Source organism: Nicotiana tabacum, chromosome 23 (genome assembly GCF_000715075.1).
Source record: "Nicotiana tabacum cultivar K326 chromosome 23, ASM71507v2, whole genome shotgun sequence".
Lineage (NCBI taxonomy): Eukaryota > Viridiplantae > Streptophyta > Magnoliopsida > Solanales > Solanaceae > Nicotiana > Nicotiana tabacum.
Window position 1 is genome coordinate 19,872,605 of NC_134102.1, and position 17,341 is coordinate 19,889,945.

The following is a 17,341-nucleotide window of genomic DNA, read 5'->3' on the forward strand; positions in this document are numbered from 1 at the left end:
TTGAGTGCTTAAGGAAAGGTGTAACCACTCAATCATATTGCATCTAACCCTAACCCAAAAGCCTTCATTACATTCCGAAAAAAGTCCAACCTGATTTCAAGCCGAGTAAGCTTACATTAGTGGCGATCAACATGAGGGGCAAGCCTATGGTACTTGAAGCCGTACTTGCGACATTCTCTTGAGAAAGATGAGTGAACCTTTCATAAGCCTTTGGATTGAGTGCTAAAATTCTTAAGTGAGCTATGTAAATGGAGAGTAGAGCAGGAGGAGTTTAGAATCCACAATGACCTACATGAGAGAGCGAGCTTCCTTGATAAATAAAGTCAACTCTTGATACTCAAGTGTCACATTAGAACTATATATGTGTCACGACCTAAAATCCAACTAGTCGTGATGGCATCTAACCCATCCCGTTAGATAAGCCAATTAACAACAATCCAATTCAATGAGATTTTCTGAGAAAATAAATGATGAAATAACTTAAGTTTTACACACTTCCCAAGGACTGGTAGTACAAATCATGAGCTTCTAAGATTAGAATTTATAAAGATGGTATACACTTCCGAAAAATAAACATTTTCTTTTCAATGATAACGGTAAAACTCAAATCTTTTGCCGAAATCACCAAAATATGAGTACATTTTGTAAAAACTGTGATTTTCCCCAAAAACCTTTCAACAACAGATAGGATGTTTCATTTTCAAATGGCATGAGGAAAATGCATCTCTATGCCCATATGTCAATGAGTATGTGAAATCATGAATGACGCAATATCGTACAGCATGAGAAAAAATGCATCTCTATGCCTGTATGTCAAGTGTGCATGTCTATACGATGCAACTCAGTAGAAAAACCATATGCATACTCTCAGAGTATCAATTCACTCAGTCTTCCCAATCACTCAGTCTTTGCAGTCACTCAGTTCTCCCAGTCACCTAGTCCTCACAGTCACTCAATCCTCACAGTCACTCAATTCTCCCAATCGCTCAGCATTCGGCACTTGGCACTCGCACTCAGTAGGTACCTGTACTCACTGGGGGTGTATACAGACTCCGGAGGGGCTCCTTCAGCCCAAGCGCTATAACAAGCCAATCATGGCATAAATCAATGAAATATGCTGCGGCGCGCAGTTCGATTCCATAAATATTCTTACCATCAGGCCCTCGGCCTCACTCAGTCATCAATCTCTCCAGTCTCTCGGGCTCACAATATCATGAAAAATCAGCCCAAAATGATGATATGATGAATCAATAAATAGCAACAGAGACTGAGAGATGAAATAAAATGAATGAACATGATTGAGTATGAAGTTACAATTTAAACAAATAATTCGACAACAGAAGTGACCTCAGTGGGTCCCAATAATGCTAACATTTGCCTAAGCATTATTTATAACATGAGTCACAACTCGAGAATTCTAGTACGTAGAGATTTCATGATTACAGATAAATTCGGGTAACTACACAGTACCACATGAATAACGAAATCACAGATCGCGCAGTGCACGCCTACACGCCCGTCACCCAGCATGTGTGTCACCTCAACACCAAACACATAACACATATAATTAGGGTTCATACCCTCAGCTCCAAGATTAGAAGAGTTACTTACATCAACCTTCAAGCTCCAAAAATACTACAATGGTCCAATTGATTAAAATGTCCAAATATCACCCACAATTCAATACCTACCATTAGATATCCCAACTACATCAAAATAAATACGAAAAGATTCATAAATATCCATTTAGGCTTTATAATTCGGCAACAAGCCTTCAACTATCCCAAATTATCCAATAGGCTCATCCATTAGCCTATTTAATTCCATTCTTATCATTTAATACTCATTTGGAGTCATTACTAGTACTATGTTAATTACCCAACAACATTAACTCAATATTCATTGTCTTCTCCAACAAAACCCTATGTTCAAGAACACCCATTTCAAGAACTAGTGTTGTATCTTGTCAAAATTATGATTCCCTATTCAATTCGTTCATCAATTAAGTTATCAAGTCTATGGGAATTATTAGAAACTCAAAACAATTCCTTTTATATTAATTCATCACTATTCATCTTCTTCTTTGCCCAAAATATCATTTTCAAGACCCTCCCTTAGGGTTCATACAATATCCCATTACAACTTCAAATAAAACTCATAAACATGCTACCCATACTCCAATATGACATATATATGAAGCTCAAGTGAAAGGATTACCTCTTGGTGGAAGAATCTAACTTTTTCTCTTTTTGGTGTTCTTGAAGATTCAACCCATTTCCTATGGATTTGATCCATAATAATGTTAGTATTATCACTAAATGATGTTATATAATCATATTTGTACCAAAATCACTTACCTTGAAGTGTATCCATGGTGGAAGAGCTCCTCCTTCTCTCTAAAAATCCATTCCAAGATGAAGAACTAACTCATTCTCTCTCTAAACCAACATTTTTCAGTTCCTTAAAATAACACTTGAAGCTGTGTAGCCTCCTGCGTAGGCTAAGCACAAAGGCTACGTAGGGTGGACTTCCATTCTCCTTCAATATGAAGTTGCTGGATTTGCCTACGTAATGGTGCGTAGGCTACGCTGCTATGTTGCGTAGGCTATGCTACTATGCTACGTAGGCTACGCAAGACTCGCGTAGCTGTTCTGCCATCCTTTAGTAAAAGGTCATAACATCTTGTAGGAATATCCAAATAACAAACGGTTTGAAGCATTAGAAACTAGATACATAGACCTTTATCTTAATAGGTTATATACCACATAAATTGTCATATCTTGAGAGTTATGCTCGTTTGAAGTTAAGTCTTGTGCGTACTCACTTGAAACTTTATCCCATCATATAATTTTCTACTTGACTTAGCCTTAGGGCTCTTCTTAGACCATAAACCATTATTAATGAACCTCATACATATATTATCATAATCAATTGATATCATTCAAATTATCAGTCTTGTTCATACCCGAATTAATATAATTAGCACCCGCCAATCTCCTTAATGGTCTTAAAAAATCTTTGAAATTTTCCGGCGTGTTACATTCTCCCCCACTTAAGAACATTCGTCCTCAAATGTTTTGCAAGTCATTATTAAGAACATCATTATCCTCCTTTCACCTTAACCATCATTCTTAATCATTCCTGACTTCATATGGGTCTTAGATATTCTTCCAAAAATTCGACTTCCTTAAGGCCCCAAAATTTGGCTAACTCTCTAAATTCTTAAACGTTTCGGCAGAGTATCCCCTGCAATTGATACTATCCCTAAACTTTAACCTGTCTAGAATAAGCCACCACATGGGCACCAATTTCAACATAATTCAACAACCAAATATCTTTATATAATATGATATCTAGGCCCCACACGGTCGCACATATATGCTCAATGTTCAACAACAAACTATGACCCACGTGGCTGCGCATATACAAAAATTACATCAAATAATACTGTATTATTTTAAACAGTTGCATTTTTATACCTCGCTCATTCCAACACCGGTTACTCTATATTGCAACACATATTACTATCATGCATATCTATATTCTCTTTCTATTATGTATACACCAAGTTGCACGTGAAAGAGCATTTCTTGCATACATTAAAATTCTATTTCTTCCATTCGAAAACTTTCTCATTAATATAAAATTACTTCTAAGCATAGTTTGTCCTCATAGGACCCTTGATTCTCTAGTTGCCAACTCCTTCCATAATATTTTTTTTATCCCATCCGAATACTAACAAGATATTTGTCTTGCTTAGGTCCATCCATCACGTGGGTGATTTATACCTTCACTTGTACTTGTAACTTTTGAGTTTCCTTTAGATCTCAATTTGAATAACATCATATCTTAAAAGTTCACTACGCAAATATTAATTTCACTTCCTCCTTGTGGAGCAAGTTTATCATCTATTCTCGAACATCAGTGTACATGTTTCTATTTTCTTAACCTTAACCAACTCATAGATACCACCATGTCCTTTGTGATATTTCTCTTCCATAAATTCATATTGTATTTGTTATTATGCCTACCATAGGCTTATTACCATGGATTATAGGCTTCCAACTCCCAAAGTGACAATTCTATTAGGATAATACTTGCACCATTTAGTCTCTTTTTCTTTTCTGACCCCGTGCTTCTTACTGGAGCACATTATTTGGTTTGCAAAAGTATTTCGTACTTGGGAACACGCATAATATAACCTTTTCTTGCCTCATTCCATGCCAAGTGTTCATATACTTTATTTTCATTTATAACCTTCATTTGTTCTACTAAGTCCAACATATGACCAAATTACTTCCTTATTTTCGCCCTCGCATTGAATTTAATTCAAATGACACATGCTCCAAAGTTATAAGAATCTGCTCAATAATAAAATGCTCAGCTCGTGTTCATTATCTTGACACTCAAGTCAACTTTCTCAACCATATTCAAATTGAAATTTTAACACCTACGCCCTGCTGGCAAAAAAGAAACTCTCTACTCAACATTATAAAGAACACACCTACGTAGATTACTCCGCAGGGGATAACCAACCTGCTTAGCCTCAAATTGGCATCTTGTTATACCCTTTCGCAGTCACAATTACTATGCAATCACTTAATCTTTCTGAGTCCAAACTCATTAACAAGACATGAGAATTTAATTTGTCCCAAAATTTAACAACGTGAAAGATCCTTCAAAACATTCATACTCGAGATTGTATGTCACATCAAAACGAAAACCAAGCGCCCAATGACCCTTTTTTACATTTCAAGAAAACACTTCTCATCACATTCAAATCGTCTTGACACATTTCCCAGTCACATCATACTCATCACAAAGCCATTCCACCGCTCATCGAGACATAAATTCCACTCGTAGGGACATTACCGGACATATGAGTCCGAATGTACAAGTTACAACTGAAGCTACCGAGCTTAAACAATGGTCTAACCCTGGCCTCAAGTTCTCCAGACTGGCCCATCACCAAAACGCAAAATACTCATATTGAACCTCGTTCATGGAACCATAAGCCGGTGATGCACAATTGATATCGAGCGCTCACATGTGCACACGAATATGTGGAAGGAATTCAAAGAGTTATATTTCAAGTTGAATCAATTCCGCTCGATAAGGAGAGAAAGATGGGAATTTTATCCTATAATGCCCTGTAGCCTCTCAAAGATAAGTATGGACGTCATCATACCGATTCTCAAGACTCTACTAGACACTTTATCATGACCTGTAGAACCTATAAACCTAGAGTTCTGATACCAACTTGTCACGACCCAAAATCCAACTAGTCGTGATGGCACCTAACCCAGCCCGTTAGGTAATCCAATTAATAACAATTCAATTCAATAAGATTTTTTGAGAAAATAAATGATAAAATAACTTAACTTTTACACACTTCCCAAGGACTGAAAGTACAAATCATGAGCTTCTAAGATTAGAATTTACAAAGCTGGTATACACTTCCGGAAAATAAATATTTTCTTTTTAATTATAACAGTAAAACTCAAATCTTTTGCCAAAATCACCAAAATATGAGTATGTTTTGTAAAAACTGTGATTTTCCCCAAACACTTTTCAACAACAGATAGGATGTTTCATTTTCAAATGGCATGAGGAAAATACATCTCTATGCATACATGTCAATGAGTATGTGAAATCATGAATGATGTAATATCGTATAGCATGAGGAAAAATACATCTCTATGTCTGTATGTCAAGTGTGCATGTTAATGCGATGCAACTTAGTAATAAAACCATATGCATACTCTCGGAGTACCAATTCACTCAGTCCTCCCAATCACTCAGTCCTCATAGTCACTCAGTTCTCCTAGTCACTCAATCCTTACAGTCACTCAATCCTCACAATATATATATTATGGTATGGCTGAGGTCGCTACATCAGATGGTGTTATTACAGGTACGACCTCAATTTAATATAAAGGAATAATTTTCTTAACTTGATTCGATTTTGAGTATCGAGACGAGTCCTCATATTGTGCTCAACTTATGAGTGAGCTTTGTAATTCTATAATCTACTTATGTGTTGACTCCTGTTGGGAGATTCTATGGAGATAACTGTCCCTATCATTCCGTGTTGGTCACTAATAAGAGCTGCGAGGCTAAAGGTGGCTTTCTGTTATTCATTTCAGTAAGTTTTGATGTAATTTCCAGATAATTAATTACAAAATATGAATTATATACCCTACCAGTGTGGGGTTCATTATGTGTTGTGATTTTGTTTAACACAAATTATTTAAAAGGAGAAAATAGAAAGTTTTGATTGGCACGTTGTGCATATTACTTGTGATTCAGAACTGAGGACGAGATCCTCACATTTTAATATAATTGATATGTTTAAACTGGGCTACGAGCTACAGTGGAAGTTATATAAGGACGAGATCCTTGTGATGAAAATTTTTGTGTTTAAGTTCTCCCTAGTGAAATTAAATTTGTACTCTAGTACTAATAGGGAGTCATGGCTGTTAGGCTTATTTAAAAATTCTTGTATGAAATTCTCTTTGCATACTTGCCAAATTCGTGTTGTAATTATTGAGTTTTAACCTACGAGGTAGGTGCTTGTCCAGGTGGCATTAAATATGACTCGTTAATTCGGGTAAATAATTATGAGGTCTTCATGCGTCGTATCTCGTTATCAGTATTGTTAAGGTTTGAAACGAGATTTTTGTTAACGTGAAGTTAATTGACGATTCTGTAATTGATTATGAACAACTATTAAGACCAGATTGACCCAGAAGGGTGCTCCGTTCAGGTGGACCGAAGAGTGTGAGGAGAGCTTTCAAAAGTTTAAGACAACTTTGACTACAACCCCAGTATTGGTATTACTTACATGTTCGGGGTCTTATACGGTGTATTGTGATGCATCTCGTATTGGACTTAGTGCAGTAATAATGCAAGTGGCAGAGTGATTGCTTATGCGTCGCGGCAGTTAAAAGTCCATGAGAAGAATTATCCTATTCATGACTTTGAATTGGCAGACATTGTTCATGCGCTGAAGAATTGGAGACACTACCTCTACGGCATGTCATGTGAAGTATTCACAGATCATCGTGGTCTACGGTATATATTAAGACAAAAGATCTTAATTTGAGGCAGAGAAGATGGTTGGAGCTGTTGAAAGACTATGATATCCCCATTTTGTATCACCCTGGAAAGGCCAATGTGTTGGCCGATGCTTTGATTAGAAAGGTTGTGAGTATGGGCAGCCTTGCGTATATTCCAGTTGGTGAGAGGCCGCTAGGTGCAGATGTTCAGACTTTGGCCAATCAGTTTGTGAGTTTGGATGTTTCAGAGCCCAGTCAGGTTCTAGCTTGTAAAGTCGCTCGGTCTTCTTTATATGAGCATATCAGAGAGCAATAATATGATGATCCTCATTTGCTTGTCCTTAAGGACACAGTGCGGCACGGTGACGCCAAACAAGTTGTTATGGGGGAATATGGAGTTCTGCGGATGCAGGGTCGTATTTGTGTGCCAAATATGGATGTGCTTCGTGAATTAATTCTTGAAGAGGCACACAGTTCCAGGTATTCTATTCATCCAGGTGCCCCCAAAATGTATCAAGATTTGCGGCAACATTATTGGTGGAGGAGAATGAAAAAGGATATAGTGGCATATGTAGCTCGGTGTCTAAATTGTCAATAAGTCAAGTGCAAGCATCAGAGACCTGGAGGTTTGCTTCAGAAGTTAGAAATTCCTGAGTGGAAGTGGGAGTGTATCACTATGGATTTTGTTGTTGATCTCCCACGGACTTAGAGAAAATTCTATGCACTTTGGGTCATTGTGGACAGGTTGACCAAGTGAGCACATTTCATTCCGGTGGCAGTTATCTATTCTTCAGAGCGGTTAGCTGAAATTTACATTCGTGAGATTTTTTGCCTTCATGGTGTGCCCATGTCTATTATTTCTGATCGAGGTACGCAGTTCACCTCGCACTTCTGGAGGGCTGTACAGCATGAGTTAGGCACGCGGGTTGAGTTGAGTACAACATTTCATCCACAGACGGACGGACAGCCAGAGCGCACTATTCAAATATTGGAAGATATGCTTCGCACTTGTGTTATATTCTTGGGATCAATTCTTGCCACTTGCGGGGTTTGCCTATAATAACAGCTACCAGTCGAGCATTCAGATGGCTCCATATGAAGCATTATATGGGAGACGGTGTCGTTCGCCAGTTGGCTGGTTTGAACCGGGAGAGGCTCGGTTGTAGGGTACCGATTTGGTACAGGATGTCTTGGATAAGGTCAAGATTATTCAGGATCAACTTTGCACAGCTCAGTCTAGGCAAAAGAGTTATGCGATCGTAAATTTTGTGATATTGCATTCATGGTTGGAGTAAGAGTATTGCTCCGGATTTCACCTATGAAAGGCATAATGAGATTCGGAAAAAAGGGATAATTGAGCCCTAGGTATATTGGACCCTTAAAATTCTTGAAAGGGTGGGTGAAGTAGCCTACAAGCTTGCATTAACACCTTGTTTATCAGCAATTCATCCGGTGTTCCATGTGACCATGCTCCGAAAATATCAGGGTGATCCGTCCCATGTGTTAGATTTCAGCTCAGTCCAATTGGACAAGGATTTGACTTATGAGGAGGAGCTGGTAACTATTCTAGCCCGGCAGGTCCGACAGTTAAGGTCTAAGAGTTATCCTTCAGTTCGGGTGCAATGAAGAGGTCAACCCTATTGAGGCAGCTACCTAGAAGTCCGAGTCAGACATGCGAAGTAAATATGCACACCTTTTCACCAGCACAAGTACTTTTCTAATTCCGTTCGAGGACGAACGTTTGTTTTATAGGTCGAGAATGTGATGACCCAAAATGTCATCTTTAATTTAAACATTCATTTCTATGTTCTATGACCCCGAATAGCACTATTCATCGTTCCTCAACTTGCGTGCGTAGTCTGTATAATTTTTCGAAATTTTTTTATATGAAACATTGATTAAAATATGAAATAGAGCTTTAAAACTCAACTAAGTTGATTTCGGTCAACATTTTGAGCACACTGACCTGGATTAGAATTTTGACAGTTCCAATAGGTCTGTATCTTGATTTGGGACTTGGGTATATGCCCAGAATCGAATTCTGAGATCCCTAGCTCAAGATTTTGGCCATTTAACGGAAACTAGAAATTTATAGGCTAAAGGCTCCAAAGTTTGACCGCGAATTTGACTTTATTGATATCGGGGTCGGAACCCGATTCTGGAAATTTTAATAGTTTCGTTATGTCATTTATGACTTATGTGCTAAATTTGAGGTCAATCGGAATTGATTTGATAGGTTTTGACATCGAATGTAGAAGTTGGAATTTCTTAGTTTCATTAGGCTTGAATTGGGGTGTGATTCGTGTTTTAGCGTTGTTTGATATGATTTGAGGCCTCGACTAAGTCTGTGATATGTTTTGAGACTTGTTGGTATGTTTGGACGGGGTCCCGAGGGGCTCGGGTGTGTTTCAGGGTGGTTTCAGACCATTTCTCGGTCATTTTTAGCTGCTGGTTTTTGGCTAAAGCAGTGTGCTATGCGATAGCGGGTAATTGTCCGCGATCGCGATGAGTAAAATAGGACAAATTGACCAGTGCTTTGCGATCGCGGATGATCTTTCGCGATCGCGTATAGGAAACTTCTGTTGCACTGCCCCGATTTTGGAAGCTTATATCTCGCAATCTATAAGGAATTTGGAGATGATCCAAAAATAAAAGTTGTAGCTCTTTGTGTCTAGTTTTCATAAAAGCAAACCATTTGATAAGGCGATTTTAAGGTGATTTTTACGGGAAAAATTGGAGTAAGTGCTCCTTATCCTATATTGATTATATTTCATGATTCCATACTCATTCACATCATGAATCCGTGAATTTATGGAAGAAAAATTAGATTTTTATAAAATCTTCCAAAAATGTAAAATGAAGATTTGAAGGTCAATCCGTTGTCGGAATTCAATAATTTTTGTATGGTTGAACTCGAATCGGAACGGGTGTTTAGATTTTGTGAGTTTTTTCGGGATTCGATATGTGGGTCCCACTGTCGATATTTAAAATAAATTTCGGATTTTAATTCGAAAAATTAGTAAATTCATATGGAATTAATTTTTACGATTTGTATTGAGTATATTGAATTATTTATGACTAGATTTGAGGCTTTCGGACACTAATTCGCAAGGCAAGGGTTTATTGGAATCTTGAATTTTGTTGCGAAGCGAGGTAAGTGTCGTGGTTAACCTTGACTTGAGGGAATAGAAACCTTGAATTATTTGTCATGTGAAATTCATGGGAACGGCATATAGGCAAGGTGACGAGTGTCTATACGTCGTCAAATTAATTGTTTGCATGATTATTTGAAAATCATAAATTATTTTAAATCATGAATTAATTATTATAGTAATTGTTTCTCTCATATTCCTTGCTCAATATTATGCCTTGAATCCATGCTATAATTTCTACATGCTTATTTGATTTATGTGACTTAATTGCTACTTGACATTTAGCATACTAATTATTAAATTTCATATTTCCTCCTTAATTTCCACAATTAATTGCTACTTGTCATTACTTATTTCTAAATAAATCATAATTATTGTATGCTTGTTTTCTAATAATTTCTTATTGAATGTGGTATTTATTAGAGTATTTTTATTACATTTAAGGGTTGTTTAATTTATATTGTTGGGGCGGGTTGCACGCCGCAGCGGAATTGAAAATGAATAAATTGGGGGATCGAGTTGCACGCCGCAACGGATTGTATTTTAAGTTTATATTATTGGAACGGGTTGCACGCCGCAAAGGGGAATTTATTGACGAATTATATTGTTGGAACGAGTTGCACGCCGCAACGAAAATTGATTGAAATAATAGTTGGTTATGACTGCCGAGTTGGCTTCAACTGTTGAAATGAGTTACTTATTTTATTTCTATTATTGTTGTTATTACTATTATTGCGTACAAGTTAATGTAAGTGACATGCCTTAGTCTCGTCACTACTTCATCGAGGTTAGGCTCAGCACTTACAGAGTACATGGGGTCGGTTGTACTCATACTACACTCTGCACTTCTTGTGCAGATTTTGGAGTTGGTCCCAACGGCGTACCATAGACTTGCTCGGATTCAGCAACACAAAGGAGACTTAAGGTATAACTGCACAACGTCCGCAATTCTGATGTCCCCTTCTATCTTATCTTAGCTGTGTATAAATATCTTTCAAACAGCTTGAATTTTATTCAGACCTTTATTTGTATTATTCTAGTAGCTCCTGCACTTGTGACACCAGATTCGGGGATGTATTTGGATGGTTTGTTAGTTATGGTCTTCCGCACTTTATTTCAGTAATGAACTTCTGTTTAATTTAATCTGTTTAAAAATGGTAAAAATTATTCTAACGTTGGCTTGCCTAGCAAGTGAAATGTTAGGCACCATCACGATCCCGAAGATGGGAATTTCGGGTCGTGACAAGTCCGATCTCAATCCAACAAATAGTTACATAAGCATACAAAGTGAGGTTAGCAGAAGAAATTCTGCGGCCATAGAAGAAATTGCGGTCTGCAAATTCCATCTGAGGCCGCAAACAACGAAGGAAATCCCAACAGACTTTCTAGCAAACTGCGGACCGCACAGGAATTGTGCAGCCGCAAACGAAGAGCTTGATATCAACTTCAGAGGGTGTGTAAATTTTCAAGTTCCAAGTCCCTCAGAATTTCGGACAGCACAAGCATTGTGCGGCCGCAGACATAAAAGTGCGGACCGTAGAAGACTAAGTTGTGGCCTTAGTTCTAAATCTGCGGACCGCAGAAATGTTGTCTCACGGATACATTTCAAAATTGTGCGGTTGTAGAACCTCAGCTCCTGCAAGATGAAGAATTCTGCAGACCGCACATGGAATTGTGCGCCCGCAGAACCTCCCGAAGGAAATTTTTGTGAGAAATCTATAGCTTTGTATAAATAGGAATGTTTCATAAAATTAGGTCAACTTTTGAAATCATCAAGTCCTGTAGCCGTTTTTCTTTGCCTCTTTTGGAAGTTTTCTATTTTTTAGAGTATTTCACTATAGATTTTATCATTTCAACTTTACAATATGAATTTAATTAGTATTTCTTCTTCTATTTCTTCAATTCAAGCATGAGTAGCTAGATTTTTACTAAGGTTGTGACCCAACCCTAGTGTGTAAACCTTATGGGTATCTAATTTAGTGTCTGTTTATGATTGGGTGTTTATTATTTAGCCTTGTTTATTATTTAATTTGTGAAATTAATAGTTGCAAGCATTAGTTCAGGCCTATTTGACTTAGTCTCTACTTGAAAATGAGAAACTTAGTCTAGGAAAACTTGGCTGACAAAAAATTAGGTGAATCGAGAGATTGATTAACCAAATTAAAGGGTTCAACCTAGAGATAGTAATAACCTGACTTGAGCTTTTATCAACCGTTTTGTGTGATACCCATTTGGACTTGAGAAAGCTAAATTGGCAAAACCACTCTCTAACTGAGAGGTATTGAGTGAGTATTTGAGAGTTGATAGCTATAATACACCCCGATCAGCAAAACAAGCATTAAGAGTTTTATCCCATTAGGCGAACACCTAGGTGGTGGTCATAGCCCTAGGATTTTTACAAACTTGAAAAACAATAAAAACAATTATCCTAGTTTTATTTCTTTACTTTGCAATCTTTAGTTTTAAAATAGAAATAGCAACAAAACCATTTTGTGGAAGTGAAAACTAAGATAGTTCAAATTCACGCATTAGAATATATACTCCTAACACCCATCTAGCTCCTTGTGGATTCGATCCCGACTCTTCCTTGGGTTACTATAACTGCAATCGACCGTTTCATACCTAATTTTGAGGTGTGCATTGTGCGCGATAATCAGGTGATTTTTGAGTCGATTTTTGACTTTTGACTAGTAACTTAGTATTTTTCTTCTGGAATTGATCCCTTTAGCCCGTGATGATTATATCGAATTATTTATGGCTAGATTCGAGGCATTCAGAGGCCGATTCGGGAGGCAAGTGTGTGTTGATATGCTCGGATTGAGGTAAGTAACAGTTCTAAATCTGGTTTGGAGGGTATGAAACCATGTATTATGTGTCATGTGTTTGGTTTTGAGGTATCGCACATGCTAGGTGGCAGGCGTGTGAGCGTGCACCGTGGGAATTGTGACTTGGTCAATTCCATGGAACTGTGTAATTGAATAATCTATTGTTATCCGTATATTTTACATGTATTAGATAAATTAAACTACAAAACATGTTGGAAATCATATTCCACGTGATGACACTGTAGGGACCCACATAGGTCGTGTATATGTTGGATTACATGCTAAATTATTGTATTGTCCTCAATCACAGTTTTATTTGCATATCATATCTCAGTCTTTATTGTTCATTATTGATACATCATATAATTTATGTTTTGGGCTGATTTACAGGATTTCTGAGAGCCCGAGAGATTGGAGAGGTTGATGACTGAGTGAGTTCGAGGGGCTTATTATGAGGATATTTATGGGATCAGGTTGCATGCCGTAACATGTTTCATTGATATATGCCATGATTGGCTAGTTATAGCGCTTGGGCTGAATGAGCCCCTTCGGAGTCTGTACACACTCCCAGTGAGCGCAGGTACATACTGAGTGCGAATGCTGAGTGCTGAACGACTGAGACGAATGAGTGACTATGATGAATGAGTGGCTGTGAGGAATGAGTAATTGTAAGGTTGGAGTGAATGGGAGGACTGAGTGACTGCTGCTCTATGAGGATGCATTTAACCTCATTTTTGTTCCATTTCAGTTGTCATATATCACGGTCTTGAAATTTCTAAGAGCTATTATCTTCTACTTCAATTGAACTTGACATTAGTTAACTATATTTGTCTTAATTGTCGGATTTGAAAGCATGCCTACCTTCGTAATTTGAAATTACTGTAATTGAACTATAACTGTGAAGCTCGTCACTACTTTCAATTCGTTATTTAGTATTGTTACTTATTGAGTTGGTTGTACTCACACTACACCCTATACTTCGTGTGCAAATACAGGTGGTTCTGGACACGGTGGGTGTTGATTCCATCGCACAGTTGCTCTTTGGAGATTCCAAGGTAGTTGCCCGGCGTTTCACGGACCTTATCTCTCCTTCTCTATCTTCCTCTTATTGTATTTAGTCTCAGACTATCATAGACAGTATTTTCCATACTTGTGATATATAGATGCCCATGTACTCTGTGACACCCCGATAGTTGGGAACTTCCGCGTTGAGTTTTGGGTTTTTATCCTGCTTATGTGAACTTTTATTATCTAAACAACTTTAATTCATTTTCTGTTAAAAGTGCTGGAAATATTTTGTAATGTTGGCTTGCCTAGTACCACGTTAGGTGCCATCACGACATGTTAGGATTTTGGGTCGTGACAAGTTGGTATTAGATCCTAGGTTACATAGGTCACACGAGTCATGAGCAGGTTTAGTAGAGGCTTGCGGATCGGTACATAGACGTCTGTACTTATCTTCGAGAGGCTGCCTAACCCTTAGGAAAACTTTACTTTTTGTATTCTTATCATGTGGATTTATTGATTTCGGTAACTAAACTTCTGTATTCTATTCTCTAACAGATGGTGAGGATACGTGCTACCAGACAAAATGGCTAGACACCAGTACCACCAGCTAGGGCAACGAGAGGCCGAGGTTGCGGTAGGGGCCGCAGTAGGGGCAGAGGTACAGCTCATGGAACAGCTAGTGCAGCATCTGCAGATCCACCCGTTTCTCCTGCTCAGAAGCAGGTTCCAGATATAATTGAGCCAATAGGGCCAGATCAGGCACCAGCTGTGCCCATTGTGATTCCAGGCCTTCAGGAGGCTCTAGCCTAGATATTGACTGTTTATACTAGCCTTGCTCAAGTGGTTTCGGCTCAGGCCGCACCAACCACTTCTCAGGCCAAGGGAGGTACTCATACCTCTGCCGCCCGTACTCCAGAGCAGGTGAGGTAGGGACTCCAGACACCAGGGGTACTACCAGCCCAGCCGGTTGCTGCTACTCAGGCCCAAGTGGTCTCCATTATGACTGATGATGAGCAGAGGAGACTTGAGAGATTTGGTAGGCTTCAGCCTCCATCATTTAGCGGGTCTGAGTTAGAGGATGCCTAGGGTTTCTTGGATAAGTTCTAGCGGATTCTTCGCACTGCGGGTATTCTGGAAACCAATGGGGTCTCATTCACTATTTTTCAGTTTGCTAGGGCTGCCTTCAGATGGTGGGAGGGTTATGAAAGGCGTAGGCCGGTTGGTTCAGCACCATTTACATGGCAGGAGTTCTTCGTTCTTTTCTTGGAGAAGTTCATGCTGCAGTCTCGCAAGGAGGAGCTGCGCAGACAGTTTGAGCAGCTACGTCAGGATGGCATGTCTATGACGCAGTATGAGATGAGGTTTTTTGAGTTGGCTCGTCACGTAGTTTGGTTGGTCCCACTGATAGGGAGAGGATTATGAGGTTCATTGATGGCCTCACATATCTATTGTAGTTGCTTATGACTCGGGAGAAGGTGTCTGGTGCTACTTTCGATGAGGTGGTTGACATTGCTCAGCAGATAGAGATGGTTCGTAGCCAAGAGCGTGGAGAGAGGGAGGCCAAGAGGCCTCATGGATCGGGTAGTTTCAGCGGCAGGGGTCGTCCTTATAGGTATGCTCAGACGGCTCGCCTAGTTCACCGTGGTGCATCATCCAATCATGTTTCATACAGTGCTCATCAGGGTCAGTCATTTCTCAGTGCCCTTCCAGCTTAGTGTTCGAGGTTCCCTTCAGTCCCCACCACCAGCACCGGGAAGTTGCTTTGAGTGCGGGGAGTTTGGGCATATGTGGATGTAGTGTCCTCATCGTCCTGGAGGTCCAGTGTAGCCAAGGAGCCAGGTTGCGACTTCAGCACCAATTACTTCACCACTCGCCCAGCCAGCTCAGGGTGGGGCTCTGTCAGCTAGGGGTCGCCCAACAAGGGGAGGCCGATCAGGTGGCGGTCAGGCATGATTTTATGCTATTCCTGCCATACCAGATATTGTTGCTTCAGATGCAGTGATCATATGTATTGTTTGAGTATGCCACAGGGATGCCTTTTTATTATTTGACCCTGGTTCCACTTATTTATATGTATCATCATATTTTTCTCAATATATAGATATGCCCCGTGAGTCCTTAGTTTCATATGTTCATGTATCTATGCCAGTGGGCGATACTATTATTTTGGACAGTGTATATCAGTCGTGTGCAGTGACTATTAAGGGATTGAAGACTAGAGTTGATATCTTATTGCTTAGTATGGTTGATTTTGACGTGCTCTTGGGTATGGATTTGTTGTCTCCATGTCATGCCGTTCTGGATTATCATGCTAAGTTCATGGCATTGGCGATGCCAGGGTTTCCAAGGATTGAGTGGAGAGGTTCTCAAGACTATGTTCCCAGCATAGTGATTTCATATTTGAAGGCCCAACGGATAGTTTGGAAGGGCTGTTTATCTTATCTGGCCTTTGTGAGGGATGTTGGTGCTGATACTCCTTCTATTTATTATGTTTCGTTAGTGCGATATTTTTCGAATATGTTTCCTGCAGACCTATCGGGCATGCCGCCCGATAGGGATATTGACTTTGGTATTGACTTGGTGCCGGACACACAACCCATTTCTATTCCTCTGTATCGTATGGCACCAGCTAAGTTGACGGAATTGAAAGAGGAGCTTCAGGAACTCATTGATAAAGGGGTTTATTAGGCCTAGTGTGTCACCTTGGGGCGCACCGATTTTGTTTATGAAGAATAATGATGGTACTAGGCGGATGTGCATTGATTACAGGCAGTTGGACAAAGTTACAATCAAGAACAAGTATCATTTGTCGTGCATTGATGATCTATATGACCAGCTTCAGGGAGCGAGGGTGTTTTCCAAAATTGATTTGAGGTCTGGGTATCACCAGTTAAAGATTCGGGACTCGAAAATTCTAAAGACAGCATTCAAGACCCGTTATGGTAATTATAAGTTCCTTGTGATGTATTTTAGGCTGACCAATGCCCCTGCAGCATTGATGCATCTGATGAATAGTGTATTTCAGCCTTATCTTGACTCATTTGTCATAGTGTTCATTGATGACATCCTGGTGTACTCTCATAGCCAGGAGGAGCATGCCCATCATTTGAGGATTGTGTTGCAGCAGTTGAGGGAGGAGAAGATTTATGCCAAGTTCTCCAAATGTGAGCTTTGGCTTAGTTGAGTGGCGTTCTTGGGGCACGTGGTGTCCAATGAGGGGATTCAGGTGGATCCTGAGAAGATAGAGGCGGTTCAGAGTTGGCCCAGACCGTCCTTAGCTATGGAGATCCGGAGCTTT